Source organism: Lepidochelys kempii, chromosome 6, assembly GCF_965140265.1.
Source record: "Lepidochelys kempii isolate rLepKem1 chromosome 6, rLepKem1.hap2, whole genome shotgun sequence".
NCBI classification, from domain to species: Eukaryota; Metazoa; Chordata; order Testudines; family Cheloniidae; genus Lepidochelys; species Lepidochelys kempii.
The window spans coordinates 44,596,587-44,607,981 of record NC_133261.1 but is presented as its reverse complement, the minus strand read 5'-3'; positions in this window follow the sequence as shown (position 1 = coordinate 44,607,981).

Genomic DNA, 11,395 nt, shown 5'->3' with positions numbered 1-11,395 from the left:
GATCTGAGTTCTGTACCTGCTGTTGCTGTGAATCGCCAAGATGATGGTATGTAGCATAGTGGCAGCTGGGATCTCCTAGATGGTCATAGATGTAAATAAGCGGAAATAAAAATAGCATAAAGAACATGGGTAGAAATTAGAGACATATTCCCATTGTCATTAATTCCCAATGAACTGTTACAATATTTTACACATTGTTTCAGGTGCATTGATCAGCTATTTGCCTATGATGCCTTCATAACTACTAGACCTTGGTAGACTGGTTTAGAAGAAATGTGTTTGCCCAGTCAGTTCTAACAGTTTGATTCTTTCATCAGGAATTAATGACAATACTCTGTATGTCTAATCATGGTAATAGTAACAATTTTACATCTCCTTATTTACAGGAAGGTTTATTGGTAGCTTGTGGAGTTGATTACCCATTCAGAAAGGAGCTCCAATACACTCAAATAAGAACCCCACACAAGCTGAAATTTTGCTCTTCTGGCCTTGCAGCATCTTGTATATTACAAGAGGCTAGTTACTAACTAAACTGATGTTCTGGAATACACAAATAGCCAGCAGAGCAGCAGACCTTTTTCCAAATCATATGAGAAGATGAAAAACTACCATGATTTCACAGTGTGGTCTGCTGAATCCACAAAGACATTCTTCCACTATGAAATCGCTCTTTTGATTAGCAGGTCTTTTTGATATTTATCTACTTTTTGAAGTTTAATCTGACAGCACTTGAAATTTGTGTTTGGTTTCTTCAGTTGTTGTGGAACAGTCACTGAAATAGCTTTTTATACTCACTGCACATTTCTGTAAATGGAGTAAGGCAGCTCTTGAGTGTACAACACAAGGATGAATGTTATGAAGTGACACCTTTATAATTTTGGAAGCCAAGCAGTGATTTCAATTCTTATATTGTGCTTTGGCCCATCGTTAACTGAATAACGGCTGAAAAGGAAATATTGTATACTTTTCCATTTACAAGAGAGATTTATTTTCTGTATTGCTCAATATATTTTTTCACTTATTTTAAATTAGATAGATACTAATTGTGTCATCTTTCCCACCCTGCCCTCACACCTTCGTATCTTCAGTTTCTGGTCACCTATCATTGATCACACACAATATTTATCTGCAGCATGAAGACTGGTTGCCATAGAAAGAATTGTGATGTCTTAACTGAATACATATTGTGATCAGAAAAAAATCAACATTATTCTGATATTGATTCTAATAAGGTAGCAGAGAAAGGCATTAGACACAAAGACAAGTGAATAATGGAAGAAAATACTCAGCAAGTATCATTATTGTATTATATAGTAATAGTGTTATGCACAGAGAAATATTAAACAATATAATATTAAACTGTGCAATGTAACACTGTATTTTTACTGAGTGTTTCTGAAGAGTAAATACATCAGTAAAACAAAACTGGAGTAGATTGTTCTTGTCGACTGAAGTCTAAGATAATAAATATCTCTGTTTCAACAGTGTTGGAAGGCTGAGATATATGTGTGAGCGTGTGTGTATATAACGTAGCTACATATTTATATACTCCTTTTGAGATGGTCTCAGTATCGCTATGAATTATTACAGTTTGCTGCATAGGTATTTATTCGACTTGAAAAAAACAGAGATTTTTAGATGCTATTCTAAAAAAATAGACCATTCCTTATTTGCATTATGAATATGTGATTGTGTAGTGAGGATATTGGCAGGCATGTACCTGTATAGTATGTTGCAGATTTGAACCAACACAGATTTGATGCTATTTTCATTTGGTTCTGTTTAGCTGATATTATAATACTGAATTTGTAATTGAACAGTAAACATGCCATTCTCGTTAAACATGCTGTTTATTTAGAGTGTCCCTAGACTGCAACATTTAGTATTATTCTGATGTTATTTGGAAAAAAAAGCTTAGTTGTGCCTCTTGGGGTTTCTTAGAAATAATTTACTTTTTAATTAGAATATTATCTCTTCTGCTGGACACGTTTAATGATACAATGCGCCAGATCCCATTTGTCCTGGCTTAACAAAAGGGTGTAGTTAGGCATGTGTGGCTGAATGCTGCTGTGCACTGGCAAACCACAGCCAGCCCCAAAAACATGGCAGGTTCAAACATGGTCAACTTTACATCCCATTTTCATATCGAGATCCTGTGCCAAGTGGAAACTCAGCAAGATGCAAGGATCAAACCTCCAATACTGGATTTTTCTATAGATATTTTCCACAGACTGGCTGTTTTAGGATTTTGTAGTGCCATCTATCACACGCTATCTGAGTGCCTTTCTTTCCCATAAACTGGATGAGAAATAGGTTTTCTTTTCTTTTCTTTTCATTGTTGGTGTTGTTATGGTTGGTGGGGGGGGGAGAGAGGGATATAACAGCAAGGGGAGAAAGGCAGATATTATAGATGGTCTTCTGGTTATGGTGTAAAAGCTTTATCATAGAGGACCTATACTATAAATACCTGTGATAAGGATAGTTTATTTTATCAAGATTAAAAAGTACTCACAAGCTGCTAAGCTGTTTTAACTATGGTATCACTATTTAAATTATTCTCTCCAGCTTACTCCCACACAAGTTTCTAGTCAGAGGTCCCTGCAAAGCACTTTGACGGCAGAATTGGGAAATCACGCACATTGTCATCTGTTTATATCTTTGTAAGAGGCATACCAGGAAACAAGCAAATACTTTGACTCTAACGTTTTTAATTTAAAACCCTTCAGTTTAAGAGTCTCCTGGATGGAACACAGTCCTAATGCAGCCAGCACTATTCCATTACTTTATCTACTGTTACAGCTATATTCCATCATGGTCTATTTTGACTGTTAGATTAAAAAATAAGAACTATGCATCAATAATTAAAGGTACAATCACAGCTGAAGCGTCAGTTACTTATTTTTCTCCCATCCTGACATTTTTATGAGTCAACAAAACCAACGACATCAATATGAAGCAGATTATTTTTAGAAATTTCTCAACCCTAGTGCATTAACTTGGAATTAAACATTGACTTTGGTTATCATGAAATATCCAGTTTCTCTGAAATTTCAAAGATGAAGAATGTCCATATTCATGATCCTAATATATTCCTTGTTATTTTGAGAAATAACTGCTGTTTGTTGGTACTCAGAGGTAAGAACAAGGGAACATATTTTTTTGTGAGCTTGATTTGGAGTATTTATGCAGTATTGTTGTTCATATTCCAGTAATGCTGAGAGGGTTCAAAGGAGACTGAGGCCCCATTGTGCTTGGTACTGTCCATAGACAATTGAAGAATGCTTACAAACTAAATAGACAAGACAAAGTGAGGTGGGATGGGGAAGGAAGCCTGGACAGTAGTAACGAGCATTTCAACTATAGGCTAAGCAAGTGCAGAATGGTGGTAGAATGTGCCTTTGGATGTTTAAAAGCTTGCTGGCGCTGTTTGCTGACTAGGTTAGACCTTAGCACAACCAACATTCCCATTATTATTGCTGCTTGCTGTGTGCTCCATAATATCTGTGAGAGTAAGGGGGAGATGTTTATGGCGGGGTGGGAGGTTGAAGCAAATCACCTGGCGTCTGATTTGGAGCAGCCAGACACCAGGGCGATTAGAAGAACACAGCTAGGCACACTGCGCATCAGAGAGGCTTTGGAAAGCAGTTTCATGACTGGCCAGGCTACGGTGTGACAGTTGTGTATGTTTCTCCTTGCTGCAAACCCACCCCCTTTGTTGATTTTAATTCCCTGTAAGCCAACCACCCTCCCCTCTTTGATCACAGTTGGCAAAGGAAATAAAGTAACTATGGTTTTGAAACCATGCATTCTTTCTTTATTAATTTTTTAAAGAGTGAGATAACTGACAAGGTAGCCCCGGTGGGGTGGGGTGCAGGAGGAGGGAAGGACAAGGCCATATTGCTTATTGTAGCAACACAACAAATCAAAACTGTTTGAATGACAGCCTTCTGTTGCTTGGGCCATCCTCTGGAGTGCAGTGGCTGGGTGCCTGTAGCCTTCCCCTCAACCGCATTCTTGGGCATCTGGGTGAGGAGGATATGGGACTTGGAGAGGAGGGCAGGCGGTTATACAATGGATGCAGAGGGTATCTGTGCTCTTGTTGGCTTTCCTGCAGCTCCAACAGACACTTCGTCATGTCCGTTTGCTCCCCCATTAGCTTCAGCATCACCTCCTGCCTCTGCTTTTCGCACTCACTTAATGCTTTCCTGGCCTCTGCCACTGAATACCTCCATGCATTAAGCTTTGTCCTATCAGTGCAGGAGGACTGCATGAGCTCGGAAAACATGTCATCGCGAGTCTGTTTCTTCGCCTTCTAATTTGCGATAAACTCAGGGATAGAGATGATAGGGGGAGCATAGAAACATTTGCACCTGGAGGGAGATAAAAAGGGAGAGTAAAATTTAAGATGATACATTTCTGAGAACAAAAGGGAGACTCTTTCACAGTGAATCAAGCAATTCACAGCAGACAGCACATGTGCTTTAGGTACAAGGTCGCATTTTACCTTTTATATTGAGCACCTGCCAGTATGATGACACATCACAAATGGCTGGGCAACAGAATTCAGTTTCCAGGCAGCCATGGTAAGCCTTTAGGTATGTGGGGTTGGCTTCTTACGCCTTCATACCATGTGGGAATGGTTTCAAACTGCAGTGCCATCCTTTCTAATAGCAAGCAATGCTGGTTGGGTTTCACATTTAAAAGGAGGGGCTGTGGTTTTCGGGTGGATGTGCAGCACACACCTCCCCCCACCCCACCGCATGGCTATTCTCTGGGATGATCCCTTCACCCCCCTCCCCGCTCCATGGCTATTCTCTGAACTGATCTCTTTTAGCAGAAAATTCCCCTCTTTCAGCCAGGTGACCATGAATGATATCCCTCTCCTGAGGCTAACACAGAAAGATAAATACTGAATGTTGCTTGAATCCAGGACCATTTGCTGCCCATGCTTTGTGCTGCAATGATTCCAGATTACTTGCTACTGGCTTGGCGTGGTAAAGTGTCCTACCATGGAAGGGGAAATAAGGCAGCCCTCCCCAGAAATCATCCAAGTGCCCCAAGTAGATAGCATCTAACGAGACACAACTACTGGCTAAAATATATATATTTATTTTTTTCCTTTCCCTGGTAAGTTTGACAGGCACATGTCTCTGGTGTGTCATCACTCAACTTCTCCCCAACTGATTTGTTTTCTATTTCCTTCTGCCTGCATTTGTGGATTACAACAATTTGAGGGTTTTCTTGCATCACTATGCCGAAACCTGGTGGGTCATTAACAACACATTTGCTTCTCAGTACAGTCCCTGAGGAAGTTTTTTAGTAGATTCAGCCTATGTAATTATTTATTATTTGTATTATGGTACCACCTAGAGTTCCCATCACAACTGGGAGCCCTGTGGTAGGTGCAGCACAAACACATTGTACAAGATGTTCCCTATCCAGAAGAACTTTCATTCTAAAATGACAGAACAGAGAAAAAGTGGAGAAAGGAAGTAGTGGTATCCCCATTTTACAGATGGGAAAGTGAGACACAGAGAGATTAAAGGCCTGATCCAAAGGCCTTTGAAGTCAAAATGACTCACCTAAAGTCACACAGCAAGTCTGTGGCACAAATGGGAATAGAATCAAAGTCTCATGTCTTCCGTCGCAGTCCTGTGACTTAACTACAATGCAATCCTTCCTCTCCAATGTATGTTTATTTTGTATTAACAAAGTACAAAATGTAGCAAGTGCATTTGTTAGTAGTTCAGCAGGTGGTGTTACTTTCTGTTTCTATCTTTCCTAACTGCAGAATTCTATTAAAAATAATTTAAAAATGGAGCTTTCACATAAGCCTCTTTTAAAAAAAATAACGGAGACCTTTACAATTCTTTGTGTGTGCCCCTACTGTTGTCTTATGGGACAGCCATGGAGCTTTATAATTCCACCTGTTCTGGTGCAGTTTGCCTCAGGTGAAGTGACTATATGCTGGAAACTGACTTTCAAAATACAGCTATTCTTTGTTAATGGTTCCCTTTGGAGAAATGATGATGTCTCCCTCCCCGCCCAGCCTATTTGAAGCTGCTTTTGGGGCCTCTAGCTGGAGGGCCCCAGATTATTTCAATCTCTCTCTCTCTCCCACTTCTTTTTTTGGAAGGACTTTTATTTATGCCAAAGATGGCAATCCACAAGAAGCACTGAACCAGTGGCAGCCCCCTAGACAGTTAGCAGGAGAAGTGCTGCTCTGCACACATACATACTTGAACAATAATTCCTCCTCCTAAAAAAAAAAAATGAATACAAAATCCCCATTTAACCACTGCACCAAAGTTTTGTTTGAAGACCAGATGGATGCAGCCTTAGGCCCTCTTCCTTTGGATCCACATGGATGACTTAGACACCAGATTTGAAGATCAAAAAGCTTCATTTTAAATTTTTTTAAATTGTTCCTTTTAGTTTTAGTCCTCGTTTGAAAATCAGTATTACTTCATTCCACTGCCACTGGCTTGCTTCATTTGTATCTCTTCTGGGCTTCCCATCGGGGAACATTTACATTTGAAAGATTTTCGAGGCCATGCTGTAAAGGGTATTGTGATGAAGTGTGGGTGTGAGTGGGGTCTCACTGAATATGAATTTCCCCTCCTGTTGAAGTTTAGAATACAGGTTATTATGAAGCTCTTAGATAGCATTGTGAAGCTATTTGGTCAGAGTTCTATGTGACAAAGATCCCAGAAACTTCAACATTCCAGCCCTCTTTCATCTGCCACAGACAAGACATAAAAATACGTTTTTTAAAATGCTGTATTGAAGTGTGGCTGTTGCAAATCTAATATATATCCAGCTTAAAATATTGTTATAAGTTATTTTTTAAAATATCTATTGGGTCTGATTCTCCTCTCACTTAGTCATTTTCCATTTATGTAGCTTTGTTGACCTCAGTGGAATTACTCCAGATTTATACCAGTGCGAGTGCGAAGAAAATCAGCAAAGCAGTAAACATTGTATTCTGAAAGCCAACACTGTGCTAAATCCTGCTGTAACACTGATACTGTATCTAAAAATCTTGAACTGTCATTCAATAAAAGAGTCATTTGACAATACCATTGAATGATTCTTTTTATCAGTTTTAATCAGCTGGAAAATGTCCAGAACTATGGTACTCTACAGACCCAGGAGAGAGAAGCTAGATTATTTATGAAGCCTGCTCCACTGACATAATAAGAGTGGAGTACTTTTGAAGTATAATTTGAATTCCCACCAGCCCTAAGACTTTTGTATCAGGCAAGAAAACCTTCCTGGAAAGGAAAAGAGTACTTTAGAGAGCCTATGGTTATGTGGTGTCCCTTTTTCTTTCCTGATGGTGACATTCTTCCATGGTCCAGAGACAGAAACTTGTATCTGGAATGGAGATTGTAGGTCCTGGCATTGAAATGATCTCCCAACTTAAGGCATCCCAGTTGTCTTTGTGGCCAAGGCTTTGTCAGATAAACAGGCTGAGTTAGTGTTAAAAGTAAAAAAAAAAAAAAAAAAAAAAAAGTTTCCTAAGACAGGCTTTGTCTACCTTTACCCATCTATTTCAATGTGAAAGCTGGGCAGAGGATGTGAGTAGACAGACCATGTCTAAGAGGAGCAGAAATACAATGTATAGATTCACATCGTGTGTCGGTGAAAAAATACCATTTTTTCACTGTAAGACTGTATTATAGGAAAGGGGAATTTAACTTGCAATATGGGGAATCCTTTGGCCTTCACCTTAATGGGACTAAAACACTAGTCATACTAAAAGAGCCGGCTATTATTGCCCATTAGATACATATTACTGAATGCTATTTCTGGTGGCAATGTCTCTCCTCAATACATGTTCAGCTTTACCTTTGTTGTCTCACTTCACCCTGAAGAACAATTTCTTTAAAATCATTCTGAATATTGCATTACAAATTTCCCAATAGTTTGCTCATTTTTTAATCCCAATAGCTATGGCATTAAGTAGTGAGGGTGAAAGAGTCCCCTCTGCCGAGAGCCAACACAGAGTCAATGCACCTTCTTAGGAGGGCGGAAGTGGGTCTTAAGTAGTTCATGGGCCCTCCGCTAACCCTCCGCATACGAATGAACTTAACCTAACTGCGTTATTGTGATAAGTGGGTACATTTTTTGTGTGAGTTCCTATAGTGGCTTGTTTATGTTTTTTTAAGGTATTCTGATCCCCGCACATTAGCTAGAATCTGGTCTTTGGGCATTCTGACTAGTGAGGATTTTGGATGTATATAAAACCAAGGCAATAATGATTGGCTCTAGATGATGTTTAATTGGAGCTGCAGATGTTTACTTGTATTTTGCGAATAAAAAAAGAAAAAAGTAATTAATTGAGCAAATATTTTTTTTAAAAATGTCATGCATCATTTAATTTCAGCTTAAAAAAGTGATGTATATACAGGACAGATCATAACAATACAAAACTAGAAGCATAATAACAATGAGTGGAAGATGGGAGAATAACATTAGAATACCAGTTATTACAAATGTGAAGAGTAGATCTTCATCTAATTTAAGAAATAGATTTTCAAAGATGGAATTGATGAACTGAGAAGGGTTTGCAAAAATTATTATGAAAAGTGCATTTATTCAATTGATCAGGCACCATTTGTGTGCTCTAGTGTGCTAACAGAAAAGAGGAGATTGAAGTAATCTTTTTGCAAGTTCACTCTAGCTCAGAAGAGAGCTACTGAGGAGCTGGAAGCAATGAATGTAATATTATTCAAGTATGGGTCTAGGGACAGCTCAGGAATCACAAACTAGTTGGGCTGACGTCAGCTGGGGGTAATATACAAGAAACTACTTTAATGGCTGAATTGGAGAACATCTGGAACATGCTGTTTGGCTGAGGTCAGTCAGCGTAACTCAAGAAAGGGAAAAGTGATGCCTCACAAACTTGATGAAAGTCTTCCACAATAAAAAGAAGTGGATATGGATATGGCTACCATTTATTTAGATTTTAAGAGAATGTATAACTGGAGCATAACTCCATGCTAGGAATATGTTACTTAGTCATGTAGACTAAGTAATCTAGAACATTTAAAAAGCCAGGCCTGAATTCTTCTCTCAGACTGCCTTATGGTGTGAATAAGGTTGTGGTTGCTACCAATGTTTCCTGCTTATAAGCAATGTATTAGACTTGGTATTGATATTCACACTGGTTTGGTTACTTATTTAATATAAGTCACAAGGTATTGTTTGTTTTCCCTCCTTGGATGATTTATGTAACTAACCAGCACAGTGTGAAGTTAGAATACTCCAGTTAAATTTACACTTTGAAACTGGCTTTTGGTGGCTATTTCGGAGGTTGAAGCTTAATAGTCACTTTTTGCAAATGATTGTGCTAGTAAAGCTAGACTTCTTGAAAGTGAACTTGAAAAGGTTATGGATGTGACTGAATTGAAGTTAGGAATATTTAGGGAAAGTTTTTTCACTGTTTGCTAAGCTCTAGTTGTTTTCTTGGTCCAGGAAAGGCTTCATATACAGGGGGAGTGGGGGAAACACAACTCCAAACCGCTCCTTGTTCCACCCTAGGAGGCAATGTCAGTTGAGAGGGCTATGGACTGAATTAGCACAGAGACTGAGCTCTCTTCTGGTACCAAGGGGTGACCTCTCTGAGTCATAGTAGAAGCCAGGGGACAGGTTATGTTGGGAAGATTTACTGCTACTGCTTGCATATATGCTTTAATTTCTTATGTAGTATGTCCACATGTACTGAATTCAGATCAACAAAAGAAAAAGTTGAAATTAACATTATGTTTGGCTTTCCTCAGCTGTTTTAGCTGTGAACTATATCAACATTTTCATGTACACTACAATATCCCTATGATAAAATGCAAATCTCTAGTGGAATAATTAATAGATTCTTAACAAATACATTCCAGCAGTCCTATTCCCCAAACCCAAGTTACTCTCCGGCTGATCAAATTAACAAGGTTAATATTTGTTAAGTGCTCTCCTAAGGTTTATTTGCTTTGCTGCCTAAAATGGCTATCCACCTTTTAATACTTACTCTCCAGTTTTACTTTGGCACTCTTTTAGTTCTCAAGAATGTGGCATTGCTTTGGCTTTAGCCACCTTTCTTCTGACTTCCTTGCATACTTAGCTCTTTAGCTCATAGGAGAAACCATGTGAAAATAGTGTGTATATGTGAGTGAGTGAGGGGAAGCCAAGATTGATTTTTAATCTACAAGGCTAGGAGAAGGAGACAGAATGAGGTTGGGGCTGAGTCTGAAAAATGATGACATGCCAAATCCATTTCTCAATTTGTGCTTCTATACCAGTCCAGATGTTTGGGTCAGTAATGGTATAGCAGATCTTAAAGAAAACAAATTAACAAGGGAAAATTTCCCCTTTACCCCCACATTTGATGAGCTTTTGATAGTAAGGTTTCACTTGAAATTGTGTCCTGAATATTAACCAACAGCAGCTTTCAGTTTGTTTTAAATAAATAAATAAATAAAATAAAGCAAAACCACTCAAATACAAATTATACCTACAGAGCCACAAACATATGCCCTTCTTACTCTCTTTTGCACTTCAGCACATGTACTTCAACTCTGAAACAGAACAGGTGTGCGACAATGGGGAAAAAAAGTTTACTTCTATACATGTTTCAGTTTGGGATCTGTTTGAGGGATAAACGAAGATTCAGTTTGGTTGATATTTAATCTGAGCTGATTTATTTATCCCTGATACTTAATTTGGTTTATGGTAGGAACATGTGCTGTGCGTTGGAGTATAAACCAGAAAAATGATGGTATTGCCTCAGTGGTAAAGTAAGAGGTCACTCTCTGTTTTTTCAGATTAAGGGGCAGATTCCCTGCTGTGTCCAGTTTGTGCTGGATGCACCAGAATAGGGTAGCTGTCAGGGAACCTGTTTCTACTCCTTGATTCTCTGCCTAACCCCTGCCCTGGCATGAAGTACAGGCTAGGGGCTGCTCCAATGTGTGCCTGCTGGGTGTTGTTCCTTATGGGCCGTACACTGCTTGAGGATAGCTAGAGACATCACACTCCAATCACGTCCCCTTTCTGCTCCATCCAACCCTGATATACCCCTTGCCGGGATATCCTCAGCAGGGGATTTAAGTGATGCAAAAGGGGCACTTCGGAATGAAGAATATGCCTCTAAAAAGGTAAGTATTGATGGAATTCAGCTGATCATTTGGTGAATTGCTGATTTTTAAATGTTGGTTGGTAATAACAACATTTGAATTCAGGGAAGAGCAATGTGAGCCACAGAAATATCAATGGAACTCCCCCCCTCCTTACACGCCTTTTCTTTTCCTTTTCTTTTGGTAGCACTGATAGTTGTTTTCCTCCTGCAGGAAAAAAACCTGCCACTTTTTGCAATGCAAGTGTACTGGAGGTGAACCTCATGAAT